Source organism: Octodon degus, unplaced genomic scaffold (assembly GCF_000260255.1).
Source record: "Octodon degus isolate 3935 unplaced genomic scaffold, OctDeg1.0 scaffold00215, whole genome shotgun sequence".
Lineage (NCBI taxonomy): Eukaryota > Metazoa > Chordata > Mammalia > Rodentia > Octodontidae > Octodon > Octodon degus.
The window spans coordinates 2,555,126-2,579,811 of NW_004524791.1; the positions used below are offsets into that span (position 1 = coordinate 2,555,126).

The window sequence follows — 24,686 nt, forward strand, 5'->3', positions numbered from 1 at the left end:
GCCGGGGTCCCAGCGCTGCGCGCGGGGCCGCGGGGTTCCGGGCCGGGCGGGCGCCGACCTCTGACCTGCGGGAGGGGCTGCCGCCGCCCTGCCCGCGGTCGTTGTTGTTCCCGGCGTCCCTATTATTATCGTGTTTTGAAATGGGAGCAGGCGGCCCCGGGCTTCGAGCCCAGCCGAAGGGGGCGGGCGCGGGCCGGGCAGCGGGGCGCGGGGGCCGGGCTCTCGGGGGCAGGAATGCGGGGCGCAGGGGGGCCGGGGGCGGGCCTGGGCCGAGTGGGCGGAAGGCGGCGGCGGCGGCGGCGTTTGCAGCAGCAGCCCTTGGCCTCCAGGAACAATGTGAGACGTTGCTTGAAATGTTAATTTCCGCTCCTCATTTCATCATCCCCTGGCGGGGCGGCAGCGGTATGTGTCTGCAGGGTTGGTCCTGCCACATGCGCTCAGTTTCCCTCACGCGGGGACCGTGCGGTCGGTCCCGTGGAGGTGGTGTTTTGGAGGCAGTCTTGGTTTTGAGGCCCGCTCTTTCTTGGTGACCTGGTGTTCCGTTGGGGGTTTTTGCTCATGTAATGTTTTTGAAAGCTAATTTTGGATACCAGCTTCCAGGGGTTTGTAAAGGCTTGGGAAGATTAAGTGATTTGAAGAGATCCCTGTGTTTTGAAGACTATTTTTTTTTTTTTTCCTAACTGTTAAGATATAGCATGCTGCGTTTCATGGTTTGTGCAGGTCGTGAGTTTTACATCCACTTTGAAAAAATATGGTCGTTTTACAGATTTTTTTTGGGGGGAGGGCGAAGAAATCAGATCCTGTCTTATTTGGTGAGTTTTTGCGGGTTTTTTTAGCTGTATTCCTATAACACTCTTCAGCTGAGTAAAAGTAAACAATTGTTGATTGCAAAACTTAGAATCTTTTGGTTCTGTTTGAGGGAATGATGAGACTTACTCGTCAAAACATGGAGCATGATATTACTTGTGAAAAAAGTGCCGTGGAAACAGTTACTATTTTTGGTTTGTGCAGACCCAGTCAATGGCATAACTGGGACATCGTGCATCCAGGACCCTGAGCCGGTCACTGGGTGCCTCTGGGACCTTGATTTCTCTTACTGAGGATTGGAGTGCCCTGAAGAACTGGGGTTATGTTTGTGTCTGTTGAGAACCATTGTACACATACTCTGATACTGGTTTGCAGTTGTAAAAACTCAAAGAAAAAATACCTGCTCAACATTGATTGTGACCCTTGAATTGATCTCCATATAGCGGGTGTTTCCTCCCCCACCCTCCACTCAGCTGTTGTTCTTTCTGTAGTTTCACGCTGAAGAGCAGGGTCTCTTTTGATAGGCTGGCCATTCTGAATGGAATGGGATGGGAGGGAACAAAGGCCAAGTTGCTATGACATTTTTCTCTTTGTGCGTGCCTCTTGAGTGCCTTGAAAAGCTCTCTGAAAGATACTGCTAAATTTGGCCCAAAGGAGAAACTTTGAGAAGTTTTCCTTTTCTTCTTTTATTATTTTTTTTTTACTGTGGCAAGATATGCAAAAACGAATTAGCAGAAGTTCTTTAGAGGTGTCACCCAGCCTTGAATTCGTCGTTTGCAGCTCACTGTCTCAGTTTTCTCCAGAGTGGCCCTGTTAATCACACCGCACCAGCGAGCCTTTCATCTCTCCAAACCAGATGGGCTGCTGCTGACTGGTGGCTGTCATGTTAGGTATAATTATAGTGTTGATACAGTGACAAGAACTTTCTGCAAATATAGTTAAACGAAGTGTGCTGTTTGTATGTGAGAATATTTTTCAAGAAGGCTTGTGCTTTGGATATTGACGTAGGTTTGACATACTGCCGTAATGTTTCATCGATTAAAAGAAAGTTATTTTGTTGGCAGTAAGCCCATTGTCAATTAAATAACATAATTAGGAGCATCAGTAAATGCTAGTTCAGAGAATAATCTGCATTTGTTGCCAAAATAAGTGTTTTGATCTGTCCATTACCCTGTGTAAAAGTTTCTTTATCCCTCAGATGATGGTAAGTAAGTGTAATGGATGAGCTTCTCTTAATAGCAGGATACTTGCTAGTCAGTAGGTGAAAATGATGGTGCATTGTTTGTCTGGTCACTTGTGCCAATTTATGACTGCTGTTTAGTCAGTGCTCTGGGGATTGAGTGTGGCCTGTTTGATAAACTTTATACAAAAATTGAGTGAGCTCAAATAACTACAAGTTATTGTCTTGAGAGGTTTTCAGAATGTGTTCTCTTAATTTGAATTTCAAATGGAATTTCTGTACAATTCAACCTTCTCAGTTTTGTCTTCAAGCTATCTGAAAGAGTGTCAGTCCTCCACCCGGGGGACTCAGGCAGTTGGATAATTGGCATAGGAACCCTTTTTAGGCTTAGGAAGTGATCCACCTTAATGACTACTGCATTAATTCCTATAGATGTTTCTATTATTCAGGGCTTTTGTTTGTTCAGTGGGCCTTATTCATGTATGTCTTAAGCTAGAGTCAGACTGGGCTGTGTGCTTAAATGTTTTTCTTAACTCCCATTCTTTCCCTTCATATTTAAAGTTTTCTTTGTGGTTCATCTTTGGACTAGTGTTCTTTTTTTTTTTTTTTTTTTGAGATAGGGTGTTACTGTGTAGTTCAGGCTGGCCTTGAACTCAGGCAGTCACTTCCCCAGTGCTGCGATTACAGGCTTGCAGCACTATACACAGCTCATTTAAGTAGTATTTTATGTATGTGGTAGAACTACAGACAGAGTAGAGGGCCAGGGAATTTAACTCAGTGACGCAGTGCCTTCTTTGCAAATGTGAGGTCCTGAGTTTGAGTCCCACTACCAAGAAAACCTCATATAGAGCCAGGCCTAGTGGTGTGTGCCCTCCTATAATCCGAGCACCTAGGAGGCTGAGGCAAGAGGATTGCTGCAGGTTTGAGGCCAGGGTGGGCTGCATAGTAAGTTCAAGGCCAGCTGGAACTACATAGAGAGACAGTGTCACGAACAAAAGACCAAACAAAAAAAACCTATGTAGAAACATTTGAGTAATTTTGAGAGGAAAAATTTAGGCTCCGTACATTTACATTTATTTGGCTGGCTCGGGATTCTCACATGTGTATTTCGTCCCCCTCCCTTTTTTTTTTTTTTTTTTTTCCTTTTCTTTTTGAGACAGGGTCCCACTGTGCAGTTGAGTCTTGAACTCACTGTATCCCAGGCTGGTGTTAGAACTCAGCCATCCTCCTGCTTCGGTTTTCCCATTTGTTTGCATTACAAATTTGTCTTCATAGTTAAAGGTATGGGGCATAGATTAGATTTTTAGATTGAGACAGAATACAAAATAAGGAAAGGGAAAGTTATCCTGGGGGAAGAAAAGGCATTCTGTGAAAACAGTGTGAATAGGCCAGAGAAGTCTAGAAGCAATCTCTTCCCTGACACCCACGCCTTCCTGTGGAGGTGCCAGGGTTGGAGAGCTTGGAGAAGGTCAAGGCTGGGCTGCATGGAGGAGCTACTACTCCTCGTGTGGTTTTCATCTGTGTCTGAGCACCTGCCTGAAGGTAACGTCATGTGGCTGTAGCATCCTAGTCTAATGGAATCCTTTGAAAGTTTTAGGGTTTTTCTGTGTGTTTAAGAAATTTTGTTTGAAAGGTGATTACTTTTCCCCACATGGCCTGCTTAAGTAATGTCGCAATATCAAACTTTCATTTTCTTTCTGTTTTTGTGTGATACTGATTGAGTCTGTGGCCTTTGCACTGAAGTTTAGGGCCTCACTCCTTATTTTTTTCTTTTTTTTGACAGAACCAGGGATTGAATTCAGGCTCTTGCGCTTGCCAGGGAAGAGCTTATTCCACTGAGCCATCTCCCCAGCCCCGACTCCTTATTTTTAATTGTGAGAAGGGTCTTGCTAAATTGCTCAGAGGGGGCTCAAATTTGTGGTCCTCCTGCCTCAGCCTTCTGGTGCTGGGATTACAGGTATATGATGCCACTTTCAGTTGGTAAGATTTTTCAAAAGTTGAAAATCCTGTGGTCTACTATCTGATGCGTGTGCCTTTCCTAAGGCTCAGGCGGGTGCTGACTGGGAAGATTGCTGTCTTTTGAGCACCATCCTCCTTGGTTGGCTAAAGCCAAGACCTCAGAGCTCAGTTCTTCCTGGTATTTGTGTGGTAAATTATTTATTATCCCAAGGATACTTTTTCCACTGTGGCGTAGCATCCTAGTCTAATGGAATCCTTTGGAAGCAAACAGTGTGCACCTGTTTATTACTTAAAAATGTTGACCTTTTCCTAACTTTTTTTTTTTTTTTTTTGGTCTTTTTGAGGCGAGTTTTCACTCCAGTTCAGGCTGGCCTGGAACAAACAAACAATCCTCTTGTCTCAGCCTCCCAAGTGCTTGGTGCCACCATGCCTGGCACCAAAACAAAATATTTTTGACTGCTTGGATAAAAAGTTTCTATCAAGGTTCAGTAAAAAATTTTTTCTCTTTACTACCTGCTGTGGGCCACAATGGTGGATGGATGCCTGTAATCCCAGCAGTTGGGAGGCTGAGACAGAATTGTTGTAGGTTTGAAGCCAGCCTTGTCTCTACACAAACCCAGCCCAAAGGCTTAATAATTGTTTCATCAGAGGTTATTTTTCATCTGAAATGTAGAAAATAGCTCTGTTTTCTTGGCATATTAGTGGTAAATATTCCACGTCTTCCTCCAAGGGCGGTTTTTAGATTCAGAAGTGAATGTGCTGGTGGAATGCAGGAATGACTGTACATGACTTGGAAGGCACAGGGTGCATGGTGTAGTTTTTGTGTGGTACCTCATGAGGTTTGGGGCAGCTGTGATAGCGTATTTTCCTCTGCATTTGTGTGGAACAGAATAAAGCTGATTTTTAACTCTGGAGGATAATGGTTATTATGGCCATTCTGTTTAAACAGTGAGAAGTAGGGAGGGAAGCCTTATTACTCTTCCTTGATTTATTTTTATCTTTATATTTTTCCTTTAGCATCAAACACAGGGTCTTACACATGTTAGGCCATTGCTCTACTACACTGAGCTATAGTCCCAGCTTAATATTTACTGCTTTCATTACTATTTTTTTGGTGCTTAGGGTTCAAAGCCAGGGCTTGGTGTATGCAAGCACATGCTGTCACACTGGGCTACATCCTCAGCCCCCTTCACCATGTTTCTAAATGTGGTTTTACATCCTGTAAAGCAGGAAGTAAAAATAAAGACCAAAAACCCCACAGTAATACTTTAAAAAAGTAACCTTAAAAAAAAAAAAAAAAGTAATAGGTTTGGTGGAAGGGTGCACAGAATGTGAATAAACCTTGTTTTGAACGATTGAAAAGAAAATCCAGCTTTTTTAATGTACTAGGTAGTAGACAAGGGTGACACACATTAGGCACCCACTGAGTTTCTTCTCTAGCACCTTTTTTTTTTTGGTGGTAGTACTGAGGATTGAATCCAGGGCCTTTGTACTAAGCTACATCCCTAGTCTCCTCCCTGCTTTATTATTTGGAGACAGGGTCTTAATAAATCACAAAAGTTGCCCAGGCCGGGCTTTAACTTGTTATTCTCCTGCCTCAGCCTTCCAAAATGCTGGGATTATAGCCATGTATTGTGCCCAGCTCCCCAGCCCTTTTTGTTTGTTTATTTATTTATTTTGGCGGAGCTGGGGATTGAACTCAGGCCCTTGCACCTGCCAGGCAGGTGCTTATTCAGCTGAGCTGTCTCCCCAGCCCCAGCCCTTATTTTGAGACAGGGTCTGATTGAGTTACCCCCAGCTGGCTCTGGGCTTTTGACTGTCATATTTCAGTCTTCCATGGTAAGAAATACAGCTTTTAGGGATCTTAAAAATGTATTGTTACATTAGTACTGTACAACCCCAAGGTCGATTCTAATTTCAAGGAAGATTTAGACTTTATTTTTATTTATTTTGACGGAACTGGGGATTGAACTCAGGCCCTTGTGCTTGCCAGGGAAGTGCTTATTCCACTGAGCCATCTCCCTGGTGGCACCCCCCCCCCCAACTGATTTTTAAAGGAGACTGTTGAAATAGTCCTTGAAGGACATCTTAAGTCTGGTTTTTATTTTCTGTCTTTTTGAGACAGGGTCTCACTATGCATTTCAGGCTGACAATAAAGCTCACTTTGTAGCCAGACTGGGCTTGAACTCCTCCTGCCTCAGCCTCCCCAGTGCTGGAATTATAGGTGTGTGCCACCATGCCTCACCTTTGTTGTTGTTGTTTTTTTTTTTGAGACAGGGTATGCTGTATAGTTCAGACTGACTTCGAATTTGAGGTGATCCTCTTGCCTCAGTCTCCTAAGGGCTGGACTTACAGACACTAGCACTGCTTTTTTTTTTTGCACTGCCTTCTGACTTCTGAATTACCAAGTGTGTTGGCTTAAGGAGGGAGGCAGGAAGGTGGATGGTGTGTGGGAAGAGACAACAGCAGACTGTGAAGAGTGGAAGGAAACCAGCCCTCAATGCTGGAGAAACACTGGCTTAAGGTTAGCCTCTCAGGACTGCCTCTGTTAGTTTTCTGATGCTCTGACAGATTCCCACAGCTATAGCTCAGGAACAGTGAGGATCTCCTTGGGCTGAGGTATGGTGTTGGCAGGGCTGGTATCTGCATTCCTTGGCTGGCTGCCCTCCTCCATCTTCAATAGCTATGTTCATCTCAGACCCATTTTTTGCTTCTTTTTTTTTTTTTTTTTTGATGGGGGGTACCAGGAATGGGACTCAGGACCTTATGCTTGCCAAGCAGATACTTACCTTTTCTGGTTCTAAGGACTTCGATTCTCTTGGGCTCATGGGGGAATTCAGGCTGCTCTGCTTAAAATCAGCAGTCTTAGTCCCCTTCCTATGCCACTGGTGCTGGCTAGGATGTGGGTCTTTGGTCATCCTACTGTCCCTATGCTGGGACCCTGCATGACAGCAGGTCTTTCTCACCTGACTCTTGCACTTCGCATCAGCTCATGAGAGCCCACTTGACCATGGGGTGTGGCATTGTTTGGGTTCCTGGTCCTGGAGAGGGTTTTTCAGTCAGCTTACTTTGTGATCATTTCAGTAGTATAGAAAAGTTGTGGAAGTGTTGTCGAGTTTCCCATTCTGGTTCCCCTCACGCTAACCGTTGTAATGGTAAGCTTCGTGCATTACAGCTTCATTCAGGTCTCACCCATTTTGCTTCTGGTGGAACCCAGGGACACTGCCTTGCTGAGCTGTAACTGAGCCCACCCTTCCACTGAGAGACAGGGTCCCACTAAGTTGCTGTTCCTTCATCATCTCCTGCTGAGCAGCTCTCCAGTGTTCATGTTATCCAGGACCCGTAGCATTTTGAAGAGCACTTGTGTGGCCTTAGTTTTTATGTCCGTGTGACCAGGAGTATGCTTGGTATGACTATGAAGCTCCTTACTGCCTCCTGGCTTCCCTGACTCCACCTCCCAGTGTGGGCTGTCAGAGTGGAGGTATGGTTTGTTGTCTTCACTGCCACTGCTGGAGTGAGTTCTGTTTTATGGACAGGGCTTCCAGCCCAGGCTGAGATGCTCTCCTCAGTACAGTGACTTCATCTGTATCCACAGGTGTTCGTTAGCTGTTCATACGTGCCAGGCTTTGCTATAGGAGATGAGAACTGTATTCTTTTTTTTTTCCCCAGTACCAGGGATTGAACTCAGGATCTTACACTTGCCAGGGAAGCGCTTATTCTACTGAGCCATCTCCCCGGCCCCGAGAACTGTATTCTTTGGACTACAGTGCACCCTGACTGTCCTGGTCATGTGGCACCAGACGGCGGGCTGGAGCTGTGTGGGAAGTGCTGTGCTGACCGAGGTTGTACCACTGCTGGATCTGCATGACCCCGAGCTTTGGAGTGGGGGAAACTGCAGCTGACTGGAAATCCCTCAGGACGTGGGACATCAGGGCAGGGGTAGGGCAGTTCAGGTGTGGTGGATTTGGAGTGGTGCACAGGCCATGCTCAGTTCCTGTGAGTGGGACAGTGTGGCAGGCTGCAGGGAGTGTGGCGCTGCTGGGGAAGAGCGCTTGCACTGGCACTATCTTATCCTCTTGTGCCTCATCCTTGTCACTTCTGTGTGAGCATCAGTAGAAACACCACCAGGACAAAAAGGAAGCCATTTTCTTTTTTCTTTTTTTTTTTTGGCAGAACTGGGGATTGAACTCAGGCCCTGTGCTTGCCAGGGAAGCGCTGAATCTACTGAGCCATCTCTGGCCCTGAGCATCTAATTTGAAGACAGCACTATGCAATACAGCAAATACTGTTGAGTTCATATTATCTTGTTTTGTGAAATTCTGTATCATTTGTAATTTTTTCTTTTTTAATACTATTTTGCGTTTGCTTTAAAATTAAAGAAAGAAAGAAAGAAAAACTAGGGATGTAGCTTAGTGTGATGGCATGGTTTCAATTCCAGTAGTGGGGGGAAAGATATCTAGTGAATGTTTGGTTGAAAAAGATTACTAGTCTTGCAGTCTGTGGTTTGGAAACAGGCTTATGGTCTGAGAAAACAAGAAATAATTTCTTTTGCTTGCTATATGGTTCAGGTTGGCTTCAAACTCATGTCAGTTCTCCTGCCTCACCCTCCTGAGTGATTTACAGACATGTGCAACTGTACCCAGCCAAATACTTAATAAGACAAAACTGCACCAAGCCTATTAGCCTAGTGGAAGAGTATCTGAGTTGCTTCAAGTAGTGGGCTGCAGCATGTGTCTGAGTGAGAACCTGTGATGGTGCGTGCTGAGCCACAGAGGCCCTGGGCATCTCCTGAGGAGTCTGGGCGGTGGCTGGCCTGCTGTGCTCCACCTGGGCCTCGCTTTTACCTGGACACTTTGAGGCAGAGGTGCTGCTGTCCCCATACTGAGGGTGAGGGCAAGTCTGCTGACCCTGAAGGGGGCTGTGGCATCTGTGCTATCTTCATGGAGAATTCCACCTTTTTGCAGGGAGAATGCACTTGTTGGTTCCGCCTCAGCATATTTGGACTGCAGCTCTCTGTTCTTGACACTGATTAATGAACCATGGTTGATATTCCTAGGGGAGTGGGAAGGGTACACAATGTAAAAACTGTTGGTTTTTGGAGTTTTCTGTGTAATATTTCAGCCCGTGGCTGGTGTGGCAGAAGGGCGCTGCCATGGATGGTTTGAGCAGCCAGCATCGCTGTGGGCCAGGTGTGCATGGAGGGTGTTGGTGCTTGTGCTGCTTCTTGGTGAGTAGTTTATGAGGCTCCTCTGCTGTGCTCCTCTCATATACACATTTTACTTCAGCATTCATTCATTCATTCATTCATTCGGAGACAGGGTTTTGCTATGCAGTTCAGGCTGGCCTTGAACTCACTTTGTAGCCCAGTCTGTTCTCATACTCCAGTGATCCTCCTGCCTCAGCCTCCCAAGAGCTGGAATTCAGGGTTTATTTTGACAGAATCTGCTTTGCAGCTGCCCCTGCCACAGAACTCAACATTTCTTTGTTCATTAGGCTGAACTAGATTTAGAAGCTACAGGGCAGTTTTTCTGGATTCACAGGGGACATGGTGACCTTCACCCTTGCTCAGGAAGGCGCCTCTACAGTGGACATGGGTACAAAGGTCCCATTGGCAAGCTGTCCTTTGGGCTTTCCTGTGTCTGATCCAAGACTGGCTTGTTCTCTGTTGTGCAGGGACGCTTTTGTTTATTTGTTTGTTGTTTGTTTTTGGTACCAGGAATCAAGTCAGGGTCTTGTGCTCGCTAGGCAGGCATTGTGCTTCTGAGTGTAGCCCCGGCCCAGGGATGCTTTTGAGGGCTGTGCTTTCAGGAAGTCAAGCTGGATGGAAATAGTGTAAGATCAGCGGGCTAGTCAGGGCTGTGTTTGGTTTTGAACTGTGTACAGCAGAGGCTGGAGCAGTCCTTCCTGGGTTGTGAAGGTGAAAGGAAGCTGTCTGCTGGGACCTGGGGCACAGTGGAGCAGCATACAGCACATGCAGGATGCTGCGTATCTGGAACTGTGTTCCATGTTTCACCTTCCTTTGAAACTTGCGCTGTTGGGGGCTGGGGAGCTAGCTCCGTGGAGTAAAGGCTTGCCTGGCAAGGGCAAGGTCCTCAGTTTGATAACTGGTACCACAGAAAAAGAAATGAAAAGAAGAGCTCACTGCTTACCTTTAGGGTCCAAGGGAGGGACAGAATGGTAGCACATTGAAGGATGGGTAATGTGCTTTATTCTGAGTAAAACCTGGCACACAGGTGTTATTGTCAGCCCACACCTTCATGTGAACAGAAGTGTCCAGAGGTACTTTGCTGCATCATAGGCAAGCTTGAGCACATAGGATGTGCTGGTGACAGTGTGTGTGTGTGTGTGCGCGCGTGCATGCGGCATTGGTGACTCCATTCTCTAACCTGTGGCAGTACTCCTGCCAGTGCAGCTGTCACTTAATGAGATGCAGATTGCACAAATGGGAATCAGTTCCATGGTGTTTCTCTGAGTTAAACAAATACACAATTTGACTTGGAAGCCTAGTGTGTAATTCCGGGTACATCCTCATGAATAGTTGCTACTGATGGTAACTTCAGTGAGTAGATCTCTTCTTTCTGGTTTTGGGTATTGAACTTGGAGCCCCATGTACGTTGACCATGTGCTCTGTCACTGAGCTACAGTCCAGCCGCTGAGCAAGTTCTTCTGGGATTGTTCATACCTACTAGCCCTGTGCTCATAATGCCCCAGTGTGTCATTGGTAGGTACAGGTAGGCAGGGCACTGTGGGAAGATATAGTGGCTTTAGGTTTCATTCCTTTTTTTTCCCCATGTATTTGGTACAGGGTCTCACTATGCAGCTCAGACTCATAGTGATCCTCCTGTTTCTGCCTCTCCAGCACTGGGATTACAGGCGTGTGCTACCATGCTCAGTCTTGGTGGCCAGCTCAGCATGCCCAGGTGGGCTGGCATGGCATGTGGTAGGGCATGTGGTACCAGGGATCGAACTTGGGCCCTTGATCTTGCCTAGGCAGGTGCTTACACCACTGAGCTATTTCTGCGGCCCTAGATTTTATTCTTTTTGTTTATATTTAAGACAGCATCTCATTATGTAGCCCAGGCTGGCCTTGAACTCTTGGCAGCCCTGCCTCAGCCTTCTGAGTGGTAGGATTACAGGCATGTGGCACTATGCCTGGCCTATAGGTTTCATTGATAGGAACCTGTTTCTCAACAGTAGGGTCTGATTAAGGAGTAGAAGCAGTCTAGAGTGTGAGTCTAGAGCAGTCAAGTTCATTCCAGTTGTTGGTGAGTGGATGTTAATGGTGAATTATTATTGTTCCTAGGTATTGGAGATTAGAACTCAGGATCTTTGTGTACTGAGCTAAGTCCCAGCCCTAAGTGTGTGCTCACTCACTAAATTGCTAGATTTGAATTTGTGATTGTCCTGCCCTAGCTTCCCAAAGTGTTAAGATTATAGGTAGGTGGCACTACCACCACTCACTTTTTTTTCTTGTTGTTTGAGGGCAGCTGCCTTCCCTTGCTGTATTGATAGCCTGTCTGGCCTCTAACTTTTGGTCCTGCTGTGTCACCCTCCTGAGTAGTATTACAGGCAGGTGCCACTGCATTGGACTGATGTATTTGTAGCATGAGGTTACTCCCTGCTTGATTCCTGGAGCTTTCTTTTTTCTTTGATCAGGGTGCTCATCACCAACGCATCCCTTGGGGTCCCTCTGTCCACTCCAAGGGCCGGAGTGCTGTGCCTTTCTCTGCAGCTCTAGGCAGTCCATTTCTCCTTCTTTGGTTCTTGTGGCTGGAAGGTCAGTCTGTCTGCACCCGCCTTTGCTTAAAAAAAAAGATAGTGTAGGAGGTAAAATTGTCCATGGGGGTGGTTTTTTTTTTTTTTTTTTTCATAGAATCTGTTAACAGAATTTATTCGGAAGCAAACATCAAATGCTGATTTATCTAGGGAAATAGTTTTTTCAAATGGCTTTAACTAACCTTTAGTTTTTAAAAGTTGTTCCTAGCAGTGAGAGATTTTTGTGTCAAGCCACATGGGTTCTGTGTATGAGGCAAACGTTTCTGTGAGTAGTACTGTTGGAAGATCTGCTTTCCCGAGACTGTCTACCACTTAGAAGGACTGTGGTTCTCAAGGGGCTGGGTTGATGGGACTGCACCCTGGGTGCAGGGAACTGATCACCCTGTTACAAAGTGTGTGGTCACTTAGTGTCCAACAGATAATGGCCCGACTGCCCAAGTGGGAGCGTCCATTTGACTCCACCCTTGAAAGCTTTTGGCGTAGTCAAGTTTCATTATGTTGAAGTGGGATTCTTCAGTGCTAGAGTTAGAAGGAAGGTTTCTTGTTATATATTGGGAATTGTCTGTGAGGGCCTGAGAAAGGTGCGCAGCTGGTACAGATGCTGCTGCAGGCTGTGTGTGTGAGAACTACTGCCCTCAGGGAGAGTTAGGAAGGTGCGGAGGGGGAGGAGGGGCTTCCTCCGACTGCTAACAATGAGGGTGCACTGTAAGCTGACTGCTTGCTTAGTAGGATGTCCATGTTGCTTGTTGGGTGCTGTGGGTCTGTGAGACCCAGAGACCCATGTTGCTGGGACACTGGGCTGTCTGTCTGCGATGAACTGGTGGAGGGTGTCCTATGTGGTATGGAGACTTCAGATGGTTTATTTGGAATAGAAGGATGTAGGTAGGGAACCTGGAGGTGGCTCAGTAGAATAAGCGCTTCCCTGGCAAGTGTAAGGGCCTGACTTCAATCTCCAGTTCCGCAAAAAGACTTAGGTAGACTTGAGGGAGTTTGAAAGAAAATCAGCTCCAGCACTTTGGCTTTTCTCATCTTCCAGTATTTGTTCTTGTGATTGTTGCAGTCAGTGTGTGCTAGGGTGACAGTTCCTGTGTGCTTTCCTGTTTTCCAGACCCTAGCTTAGCTGTGGGGCTTCCAGTCCATGCGCAGTGCTTCTCTGGCTGCGGGGTCAAGCTGGGATCTGTCTGTAGTTCTGGTCCCAGTGTCCAGCCAGGTGAGTTGGCCTGGGCCTTTGTGACTTAATAGCGATGCTGGTTAGGAACTGACCTTGCAGGGAGGAAGCACAGAGTTAAGCCCTTCCCACGTGGAGCCATGGTTTCACTTTTTTATGTGATTTTATTCCAAGCCGTAATAATAGGAATAGAGAGGATATTTACTGAGAAACAAATATTAGGTCTAATAATTTAGTTTTTGTGATACTGGGGATTGAACCCAGGGCCTTTGCACTGGATTTTTGATCCCTTTATTTAGTATTTAGGACAGGGTGTACAGGTTTTCACTGAATAGATCAGACTCATAGTGACCCTCGTGATTACAGTCTCCCAAGTGCCAGGATTACAGGTGGGTGCTACCACACCCAGTCTCAGCGCCCGGGGCAGGGCCGGCATGACAGGCCAAGGGGACGGAGCTCCTGGCCTGTGTCTCCCTAAGCAGACACTTTAATCCACTGGCCAGCCCTTGATCTTTTTATTTTACTTTCGTTTTCTTTGCTGACCTGTCCTGTCCTTTGTAGTGGGGGCTAAACCTTGAGAGTTGTATTTTTAGTTAATCCAGCTGTTTTACTTTCCTTCTTGGTCCTGCTCCAGGAACCCCCTAGATGTCGTGTGGCTGCTGTTCTTTGCCCCTGTTGCTCTCCTTTGCCCTGGGACTCTCATGTGTTGTGTGTTCTTACATGCAGCACCGTGAGCACTGATTCACAGAATGTGTGAGTGTAGTGATATTGAACCTGGGGGTTCACACTGAGCTAAGCCCTGGTACCAGGCCTTTTTCTTGGTGTATGTGTACTGGGGATCAAACATGGGACCTTGTGCTTGCCAGGCAGGTGCTTATGCCACTGAGCTATGTCCCCGGCCCTCCCAGGCCATTTTTGAAAAAGGTTTTGATCCAGGCCCTCTTGTCTCAGAGTTTCCTTGAGTGATCTGAACTGGAACTTGGGGTCCTTTTACCTCAGCCTCCCTAGAAGCTGGAATTACATGCATGTGTCATTGAACTCAGCTTAGAGACTTTTCTTTGGGGTTTATTTGGTTGTATTTGAGATTAAACTTAGAACCTTTTCACTGAGTTACATCTGCAGCCTTTCTTTTTGCAGTCTTTTTTTTTTTTAATTGGTTGTAAAGATTAATGGGTTTTATTTTGGCAGATTTGTATATGCACATAATGTACTTTGGTCATTCCCATCATTCTGTTGAGGCCAAATTTCACCTTTTCCTTTCTTTCTTTCTTTTTTTTTTTTGGCTGGCTCAGGCTGCCTTAAGGGTGGGTCTGGTAAGGCATGTGGAGCTGGCCATTGAACCACGTTATCCTGCGTTTGTATAAGCAGGCACTTAAACAACTGAGCTAACTGGCAGGCCCTCACCTTTTTCTTTTTCTTTTGTTTTCTGTTTTTGAGACAGAGTCTTATGTAGTCCAGGCTGTCTTTGAACTTTCTGTGGTCCTGCCTCCTGAGTGCTGGGATTACATGCGTGTGTCACCACCCCTAGCATTCTCACAGTTTTGGGGGAAGGGGGTTTCAGTGTGTTAAATGTGTTCTGTTAGGCTGGGCATGGTGGTGGGTGCCTGTCATCCCAGCGCTTGGGAGGTTGAGGAGATAAGATAACCACGTAGGACAGCCAGACTGGCTCAAAAAAAAGAAAAAGCTTTATTCGTATCCACTCCTGTTATCTTATGTGCCTCTTCTCAGTCTTTTTTTTTTTCCTCATATTGGTGAAGGATCCCCCCACCCCGGGGGGGGGGCGCGGCTAGCTCAGGCTGCATTGAGGGCGGGTCTGGTGCAGTTGGTGGAGCTGGGGACTGAACCATGGTCCCCTGCACCTGACTGAGTTTGCCCAAGCAGGTGCTTTAAACAACTGCGCTAACCTGGAAGCCGCCTCACCTCAGTTTTGTTCCCTTTGGCTTCTCATTTGAGGGTCTATATATCAGGGAGAATGTGTGATTCTGTGGTTTTGAGTCTGACTGACTTCTCTCAGCATGTCCTTCCGATCCACTTATTTTCTTGCAAATGACAGGATTTTGGTTCTTCTAGTGGCTGAATGATACTGCATCGTGTACATGCACCTCGGTTTTGTCCATTCATTTGCTGGTGGGCCGTTGAGCTGGTTCCATGTTTGGCGGTTGGGTTGTACTGCAGTAAATTCAGGTAAGCAGGTGTCCCTAGAATGCGTTGACTGTAATTGCTTTGGGTATATATACCAAACAGTGGTATAGATAGATCAACTCAAATCATAGCTCCATATTTAGGGTTTTTATTTTTTTATTTAGGTTTTGAGGAGCCTCCATATTGATTTCCATAGTGGGTGTACTAGTTTACGTTGCTCCGAGCAGTACAGAGGGGTCTTTCCACCCAGTCACCGCCAACATTCATTTATTTATTGGTCATAGCCATTTTATGAGGTAGAAACGTTTTTGGGGAGGAGGTACTGGGCATTGACTCAGGCCTCCTACAGCCAGGCAGGCGTTGCACCGTTGCAGCCCAGAGCTAGACAGTTTTGGGCTGGCCAGATAGCCTGCTCAGTGGACTGAAGCAGGTACGGGACGCGGGTTGGTAGTCCTGTACTTGGCATCTTAAGAATTTTAGTAAGTTCCTTACACATTCTTTATAATAAAATTAGACCTAATAATAAGTACAATAGTAATAAAACCAGAATCACATGTGGTCATATATTCCTGTAATCCAAACATTCTGGGAAGCTGAAGCAGGAGGATCACAAGTTTGAGTCCAGCCTGGGCAAATTTGTAACGTAGCAAGACTCCATCTCAAATGTAAAAAACAGGTTGGAAATGGTGCTTAGTATGAAGGCTCTGGATTCAATCCTCAGTATTTCTGAAACAAAACTGCACAAAAACACTCAGGATCTGACAGGAATTATCTAGAATTTTCAGGTCAAGAAAGAGGAAAAAAAAGGGTCAGGGCTCTTAAGACTGCTTGGTAATGAAAATTGTGATATTGTGGTGGTGACTAAAGCTTTATCTTCACTCAGTTAACTTTTGCTTTTGTGTTTATGCCTGCTTTTCTGTTGAAAAGGGTTATTTTCTTTGCTTTACACTCCCGCCTGCCAGTACTGCTCTTGTGCCTCGTTCCAGGCATGGAGAAGCAGATGTGTGGTGTGTTGCTGTCAGTAGCAGAGCACACTGCTGAGAATCTTTTCCATTTTTCCTGGGATTCACCTGTGAGTACAGAGCTGCTGCATGGCAAGGACTGTGCGCCGCAGCTGGTTTGATATGCCTGTCGCTGATGGGTGTCTGCTTGTCTCCAGTATTGTACTGTGACAACAGGTGTATCGACTACACCTACCTGTTACCTGTCAGCTGAGTTCCTGGCACTACTGGGTCAAGTATTAGTTATGTTTAAAATTTTGTTATTAAAGACTTGGCGTCTCATTTCTGTTCTGTGTGTCTTGAATTCACCTGGGGTTGAAAGCAGTGATGTTCTTGATCTTGGACAAAGTCTCCTGCTTTTGTGGAGGTGAAAGGCTTCACAGGTTGGGGAGTTGTTGGGTGGGGATTTGCACTTCGCAGAGGTCTTCTTGTCTGGAAAAACTTGACAGAATTTCTAGTTGAGAAGTTAATGTATTAGCATTTGTCATGAATATTTGGCGCTGTGCAGAGTGGCATCTGACTAAAGGTCATTTGGGCCCTGTGGGAAGGGTTAGATGGCTCCTGGACCATGTATGTTCACTGAGGTTGAGGGAGTTGTGAGAGGTCCAAGTGGGTCTGGGGTAGCAATAGGGGCCTGGGGAGAAGGTAGCAGCTTTATGTTGTGTGGGAGAGTTGATGGCTGCCCTGTCCTGCTCAGCCAGTGCACTACCTAGTGGACAGTTATGGCGGCAGTGGTGTGAGCAGGGTGTGGGGCCTCTGTCTGGGGGTGTCAGTTGAAGCGTCAGTTGAAGAAGGGTGGTCAGATGAGAGCAGGGAAGAGGCTTTTGGGTAGGCCAAAAATCCCAGCATCTGTGACTGTTGGGATAGGGAGCCCCACCTGGCTGAGTCAGGAGACTGTTACCATTTGCCTGCCTGTCCCATCCAGGCAGCTCTTGTGGTGGGGTCTGCTTTTGGTTAGTATTTCTTCATGTATACATGTGAATTACACTGGCATAAAACAATCACTCTATTTTAAGAGCAGGTGGGTACTATGAAATACATTCTTGATCCACCTCAGTCTGAGGGAATTAGGAGCATCATGATTGTTGTGGAATTTTTTTTGCTAGTGGATTATTAAGAGATGTAAGAATTAATTTTGGGGATGTTGAAGCCAGTCCTTGATTTTTTTCTTTTAAAAAATTTTTTTTTTCTTGAGACAGATGGTCCCTAGGTAGCCCAGTTACCCTTGAACTCCGGGTATAGCCTCAAACTTCGCTCTTCTGCCTCTCAACCTCTTGAGGGCTGGGATTACAGGCAAGGGGGATTTTTGCTACTCTACTATTTTTTTTTCAGTTTGATTCCATTTTTGAGAATGAGGCGATGTGTCTTAATTGTATTTTTGTTGTTCAGTTATTTTTTGATAGTGGGGACTGAATTTAGGGTCTCAGGCATGCTAGGCAAGTGTTCTATCACTTAGCTACCTTCCCCCCTCTTTTTTTTTTTTTTTAAGAGAAATTTTATTTTGAGAAAGGACCTCTCTAAGTTGCCCTGGCTAGCCTTAAACTTGTCATCTTGTGCCTTGGACTCCCAAGTAGGTGAAAGGCATATCCTACCAACTCCTGGCTCTTAGTGGGATTTTATTTTATTGTTTGATTTATTGCAGTGCTGGGTAGGGACTGAATCCAGGGTCTTCACACAGAACTACAGTGGTCCCTCCCTTATTGCAGAGGTTAAGTTCCAGACACCTTCATAATAAGTGAAAATCAGTGAAGTAGCCATGTTATATTTATTTCAATATTTATATATATTTTAAGGCTTTATAAATCCTTTCCACAATTACAAATCTTTCCCATACTTCCTAAACTTACGTAATTTTGACAATATACGGATACTGTATGGTACTACAAAAATCCCATGATATAGTGAAAAATTTGTGATAAATAATGTAGATTAATATTTTTTTGAAAACCTGTGAAACAGTGAGTCTGCAAAAGTCAAACTGCCAAATAGTGAGGGACTACTGTACATCTCCAACCTTTTTAAAATTTTGAATTAATTTTTAACTTGCTGATTTGATGTGAGAAAACATTGATAAATTCTCCTAATTTGCACAGTTTCTGCCATTGTATTATTTTACCCAGTTCTTTGTTTCCTTACTTGTCTTTAAATTTGTGGTGACAGTTTTTGCTTGGTATAGATACTAGAGGACAGAATTTTGATTGGTTGTACTTGCTTTGTTTGTTGTTAACGTGTTCTTGTGATATAGTGCTACTGTTTCTTAATTTAAAAGTTGGAACTCAAAATATTTTAACTTTTTTTCTTTTTTTCCCCTTTTTGATTTTTTTGAGACAAGGTCTTGCTGTACAGTTCAGACTGTCCTTGCACTTCTGGTGATCCTCCTACCTCAGCCTCCTAAGTGCTGAGATTGCAGGTGTGTGCTGCCGGACCTGGCTTTTGAAATACTTGCTTGATAGTAGTGTTTAATGATCATAAGCTAGCGTCTAGACTTTTTTGTTGTTACTGTTACAAAATTATAAAAATGTTATAAAAATTATTATTATTTTTATTACTACTTATTTATTTTTTTTGGCAGAACTGGGGATTGAACTCAGGCCCTTGCACTTGCCAGGGAGGTGCTTACTCAACTAGCCGTCTCTCCGGCCCTTTAAAAATTGTTTTATATGAATGGTGAATAAATAATAAGCATTAATGTTACAGATACTGTATTGTCTATGTAGTTTTTTTTTGGTCACAATCCTTTCCCTGACTGCAATATTTCTTTTCTTCCCTCCCCTCCCCTCTTTCTTTCTTTCTTTCTTTCTTTCTTTCTTTCTTTCTTTCTTTCTTTCTCTTTCTTTGACAAGGTCTCACTATGTACTTCGGTTGGTTTTGAGCTCACCGTAATCCAGTCTGGCCTCAACAGCCTCCCAAGTGCTGGGATTACAGGCATATGTCACCATGCCTGCAGTATGACACTGTAATGGAGAATCATTTTTTTTGATAAAACTGGTTGCTTCATATTTCCTTTCTGTTTTCTGTGGAAACAGTCCAGTGTTGGGGCCTGCTAGCCCAGTGCTGGGACAGTGGCTTTTAGGACGGCGTTCTCTTTGAGTTAGCAGGAGTCTGCTTGGGGAGGGGCACTGTTTCTCCTTTGTGTCATCCCAGTTTGGTCATGAGAGCTTTGGGATCTGGTACTTAGGGAGGTGTGAGTTTACTGTTCTTCCCACTTCAGTGCTGTGGTCTTTTCTTGCCTGCTAGAGTGTTCATGGCTTTTCTCTTTCACTATGAGTCTGTCTCTAGCCCTCCTAGGAGCTTCTCTAGCCTTTCCCTGCCCCCTAAGAGCCCAACCAGGAGGCCTGTCCAGAAATTACTGTTTGAACAGTAAATGTTAGAATTTGTCCCACACTATGAAAGTCCCCACTTGCAACCGTGTCATTGAGGTCCTCATCTCACCACCAGCCAGGTAGTGAGGGTGGGCCTGGCCTTACCCATGCTGAGGGGATAAGGGGGCCATTCTTACACCGGGGCGGGCGGCGGGCGGCGGGCGGCGGGCGGCAGGTGGCGGGCGGCTTTCGGCACCCTAGCTAAGTGTTCTACCACTCAGCTCTAGCTGAAGTCCCTTTTTAGTTTTAAACAGGGTTTCTCTAAGTTGCCCAGACTAGCCAAGAAGTTGTGATCTTCCTGCCGTAGTCTCCTTAGTGGGAATTACAAGTGCCATTATGACTGATTATATTAGATTTTAACGTAGATCTTTCTGAATTCTATATCAGTGATTTTGGGGCCATTTGGTGGCATATCTTAACTTGTGAAACAGCATTCTGTTAAATTGATAAAAAAGAAACTTGGAATATAGTAATTGTTGTAAACTATGGAGGTCAGTTATGAAGAAGTTGGTCTTAGCCTGGATGGCATAGGGGCACTAGTACTAGATCTAGAGCATGAGGGACACTTGGTGTTCTATTTGGGTGAGTGCCAGCGAAGTCTGTGCCCCATCTGGTCCTGGATCTGGTGGGCATAGAAGAGTGCCAGGCTTGCTTACTCCTTCCCCTTCCCCTTCCCCTTCCCCTTCTCCTTTCCCTTTTCCTTCCTTCCTTCCTTCCTTCCTTCCTTCCTTCCTTCCTTCCTTCCTTTGGTACAGAATCTCACTACGCAGCTCAGACTCATAGTGATCCTCTTGTGTCAGCCTCCCCAGCACTGGATTACTGGCATATGCCACCATGTCTAGTTTCAGTGGCTGGCTCGGCATGGGGCTGGCACAGCATGCGGTACCAGGGATCAAACTTGGATCCTTGCACTTGCCAGGCAGGTGCTTAGACCACTGAGCTATCTCCCTAGCTCCAGGCTTGTTAGATAGGCTGTGTGCGGTGTTTGTTTTTAGCTACTAATGTGACAAGTCATTACTTCAAGGCAGCTTGAAACAGTACTTTTATGACCTCCCAGGTCCAGGGGTAGGTGGGCCTGGACTTGCTTGTGTTCTTCTCATCTACCATGTTGTGGTCTAGAGGTTCATGTGGGTGTCAGGCCACTCCTGCGTGCTCTTGGATTGTTTGTGGAGTTTCTCCTGGGTGGACTGAAATCCCTTTTCCTTGCCACTGGTCCTCTCTCTTCAAGGCCTCCTATACTTCTTGCAAGTAGGCACTGGCAAAATGGTGGCTCGATTCTTCCAGTCTGCTGTGGGACAGACTAGTGTTCATCTGTGAGAATGAATACTGAATAACACAGTGTCGCTGTGGGAGTGCCATCACACAACTGTCTTAATCAGCATCAGTGTCCTATCCCCAGAGTCCTCCTCGCTCCACTAGGGGGAGGTAGGACTGGTGGGCCTGGCCATTGTCTCTCAGCTGCTGTGGTTCTACTGCCACTTTATTTTATTTTACTCTTTTTGGTACTGAGGACCTTGTGCTTGCCAGGCAAGTGCTTATGCTGCTGAGCTATCATCTCTCTCTCTTTTTTTTTAAACTTATAGTTTTTGAGGTTTATTTGAGACAGTATCTCAGCTAGACAGTTTAGGCTGCCCATGAACTGGCTGTGTAGCCCAGGCTGGCCCTGAATTCTGTTGATCCTCCTGCCTCAGCCTCCTGAGTGCTGGGATTGGAGACACGTGTCACCATACCTGTGCTCTTCAAAACTGTCTTCCCTGGATTCTGATGCGGCAGCCCTGGGGGAGTGCATTTTCTCCTCACTCGCCTGTGCCACCTGGCCTACTTGCTTAGGTGGAGAAAGAGCTGATGACCACTAATTAGGTAGAAAGACTCCCTAGGCAACTCTGTGGACTGTGTGGTTTTTCCCTAGCCTCATGCTCTCTGTGGTCCTGCTTAACGAGATGAAGTAGCCCTGAGCTTTTCTCTTCCACTTTAGAGACAGCAAATGGGTTCTTTTGGGGAAAACATACAGGCTTGTCAGTTTGTTGTTGTTGTCTCTTTGATCTTGCACCTGTGGGTTCTGTTGAACTAGTGGGTGTTCTCTGAGGACTTTGGACAGAGGCCACTTGTCATTGTCCTTCCTGACCAGTTCTAGCTGGTCAGCTGAGCTTCTGCCCTCTGTCCTCTTAACTGGTCTTTGGCATCCGTGCACAGTCAAACTGATTTTTCTTAAATGAAGCTCTGATTTGTTTGTTTTCATTCTCAGGGGAGACTGTGATCTTGCAGGTCTTCCCTTTTACCTGAAATTTGCCTCTCCTTGGGTTTTCCTTAGTTGCAGGCTATCACTGTCTGGGCCTCTATCCATATTCTTGAGGACCTGCTTAGCTCTGTTTTGCCTGGGTCTTCTGCCACTGCTTGGGCAAGTTCTCACCCTTGATTTTGGAGCACCTGTGCCTCTCAGGTAGATAACTGTTCTGCGTCATAACCTTCCTCACTTTTTTTCTCTTTTATGAAAAAAAAAAAAAAAAGGTAAAACAAAGTTGCGTAACAAAACAGTAGAATAGCAATAGTTAATACATTAAGTATTGTTATCTTTGAAGTAGTTACTCAGTACAAGATATGGGCATAAAAATCCTCCAAATAATATGAACACAAACCTTTCTTTTCAGTGAATTAGGAGAAACTAGTAGTATGACATTTTTTCCCCCTTTCTCATTTTCGTGGAGACCAGAGCGTGCTTGGAGCCTTGGTTTGGAGCATGAAGATACGAACTCAGGGCCTTATTTGCTCCCATCTTGCCTAGCTGTGTTATGTCTTGGGGGCGTTCATTTGGCCGTATCTTTAGCAGCTTTAGCCTTAGAAAAGGATGTTCATAGTTGTGCATAGCCTGATCCCAGCTACTTGAAACTGAAGCAAGTTCAAGGCCAGCAGGGCAGTTTAGCGAGACCCACACATACAATAAAGAATGAAAGAGCTAGGCGTACACCCCCCAAGCTGTGTACTTGCCTAGCACGCGCAAAGCCTTGGGTGTAATCTCCCCTGAGACAAAACACAGTGCAGAGCGACAAATCACAGAAGTGTGGGAAAGCTCCTCTTGTATTGGAACCCTAGCCCTAGGATGCAGTGCAGAGCACCACTTCAGCCCCCAGTCCCGCTGCGTGCACCTCTCAGTCAGGAGCACTTCCGTTAGCAGGTGCTTGAGTAGACCTTCGACAGCCCTGTCTGTCTGTCTAGTGAATGGTGCTTCCGGCCTGGTTAGTGGGAAGCACTGCTAGTAAGTTCACGATTCAGGTACCCTTCTGCCAAGAGGGACTGTTGCTCAGCTTACAAGAAACTGAGGAGAGTGTGGTGGTGTAAGGAAGAGCTGTGATGTGGGCCACCCTACACCTGGTAGGCAGGCCTGGACAGTGGGCACATAGGTGCAGGAAATACATGGCTAATGTTTTCTTTTTTTTTCCTGAGAATTGAAGGCACTTGCTGATGCAGGGAGTGGATCAGATCACAACTTTGATATCTGCACTGCCTGCCTTTGTGACCTGGAGCTTTTCTCAGTGCAGTCTGTGAGAAAGTCACTTCCTGTTGGGCTCCTCAGGACTTGGCAGGTTCTTGCTGTATTGAGAAATGTGATTCATCTGATTCGGCTTGGAATTCCTTAGGTATATGAGATCACTCTTATGCAGGGTTTTAGGTTAGCAGGCTGTGAAGTTTCTCATTCAGCCCTTCAAAGGCTATACTATGAAAATTGTTAGAATTTATTTCCACATAGCATCTGGCTCAGAGGTTCATGAGCTTATGTACTGCGAATATAGGAAGTCAGCACTGGTTCTTGCTTTCGTGAGGTTTCCTAGAGGCTAGTTAGTTCACTAGTTGGTTCATTTATAACTCTCCCCCATACTGAGAGATATTTATTCCTAATACTCGTGAGAAAAGTGTCCTCCTGGTCGTAGTTGCAGGTAAGACCCAAACTTGTATACAGATGCAGCCTATGAAAAAAGGGCTGAAAGGAGATCTCTGTGTAATGGCCATGGTAGACTAGATATATGTATGTATCAGGGCAGCAGTGTTACTGAAGGTCAAGGCGAAGGCATGATAGTCTGAAGAGGGGCTAAGAGAACAGGCTGAGGCACCAGTGCTTCTGTCCAAACTAAATGTAGGAAGGAAAGTCAGATAACCTGATCGACATAGGAAGGTGAGTGTGTTGTATGTGACTGTATTCACAACAGTATTTGCATGTGGAGGAGTTTTTCAGGTGCTTTTTAAAGGTGAAGGCTGGTGGCACTGTAGAAACTGGCAACTGTTACTGGTGGAACGAGCCATTCACTTTTACTTTGAGCTGTATAAGGAAAAAAATGCAGACCACTTTGATCTAGCCAATAATCAACTTTTTTTTTTTGGAACCGTGGATTGAACTCAGGCTCCCCGGCCCCAATAATCAACTTTTAAATGCACAATTTTCTAAATTTTTTTTCTGGTGGAACTGGGGATTGAACTCAGGCCCTTGCACTTGCCAGGCAAGCGCTTATTCTACTGAGCCATCTCCCCAGCCCCCAGAATTCTTTTTTTAAAAAATTAAGTTTATTTAAAAAAATTAACTTTATTGGTACATTTCAGGTATACATGATGATCACATTCATCATAGGAAATTTGTACCTGTACATGATACATCTTTTTTTTTCCTGTTCTCCTTCTCTTCAGTCCCTCTTTCCCTCCCTATTTACACAAGGCTTGTTTTCTCCTGTCCTCCTACTTCCCCTTTCCCTTTGAACATTTTCTTCCTATTTTACAATATCTCTTACACATTTTGGACCTTATTTGTACTTTCGGGTCCCCCCCCCCCCCGAGAAAAAAATGAGGTATTTGCACATGTGCCCTGCACAGAATTCTTAAAACCCTTAGAGGTTTTGACTGACAGGAGTGTCTTTGTTATTTGTGACTACATCCTTCCAGATCAAACTTGAGTTTAAGCTGTTGAGGTGATAGACAGGGTAGGGCTAGTCTCCAGAAGGGAGCGGAATTAGAGGCTGGACTTGTGACTCTGTCCTCTGACCCCAGACTAGAGGTGGAGTTCTATGGAACCTGACCACAGATTCTCCCAGCAGAGGAGCGTGGCCATGGGCATGGGCATGGGCATGGGCGTGGGCTCAGGTGCTGGTGCTTGTGCTGGCTCTAGCTCTGCACCTTGCCTGTGTAACATTGCTTGTGTTTGTCTGTTTCTGGGTGTCTGTTTATGTCTCCCATATTTCAAAACTTTTGAACATAAGATCCAGCCTTAGTAACTGTCACTGATTTTAATACTTGTATGGATTTTTAGT

General features: G+C 45.5%; 1 protein-coding gene and 1 pseudogene across 2 annotated transcripts in view; one reads left to right on the forward strand and one right to left on the reverse strand.

Annotated features, from left to right (window-relative positions):
- LOC111813708 overlaps positions 1–24,686 on the reverse strand; it is a 97,405-nt pseudogene that overhangs the window by 1,057 nt on the left and 71,662 nt on the right.
- Ankrd11 (ankyrin repeat domain 11) overlaps positions 293–24,686 on the forward strand; it is a 181,956-nt gene continuing 157,562 nt past the window's right edge. For both annotated transcript variants that reach the window (XM_004644991.2, XM_023705233.1), the window contains exon 1: positions 293–336. The gene's annotated coding sequence lies outside the window, so the exon portion shown is untranslated. The remainder of the gene's footprint in view (positions 337–24,686) is intronic.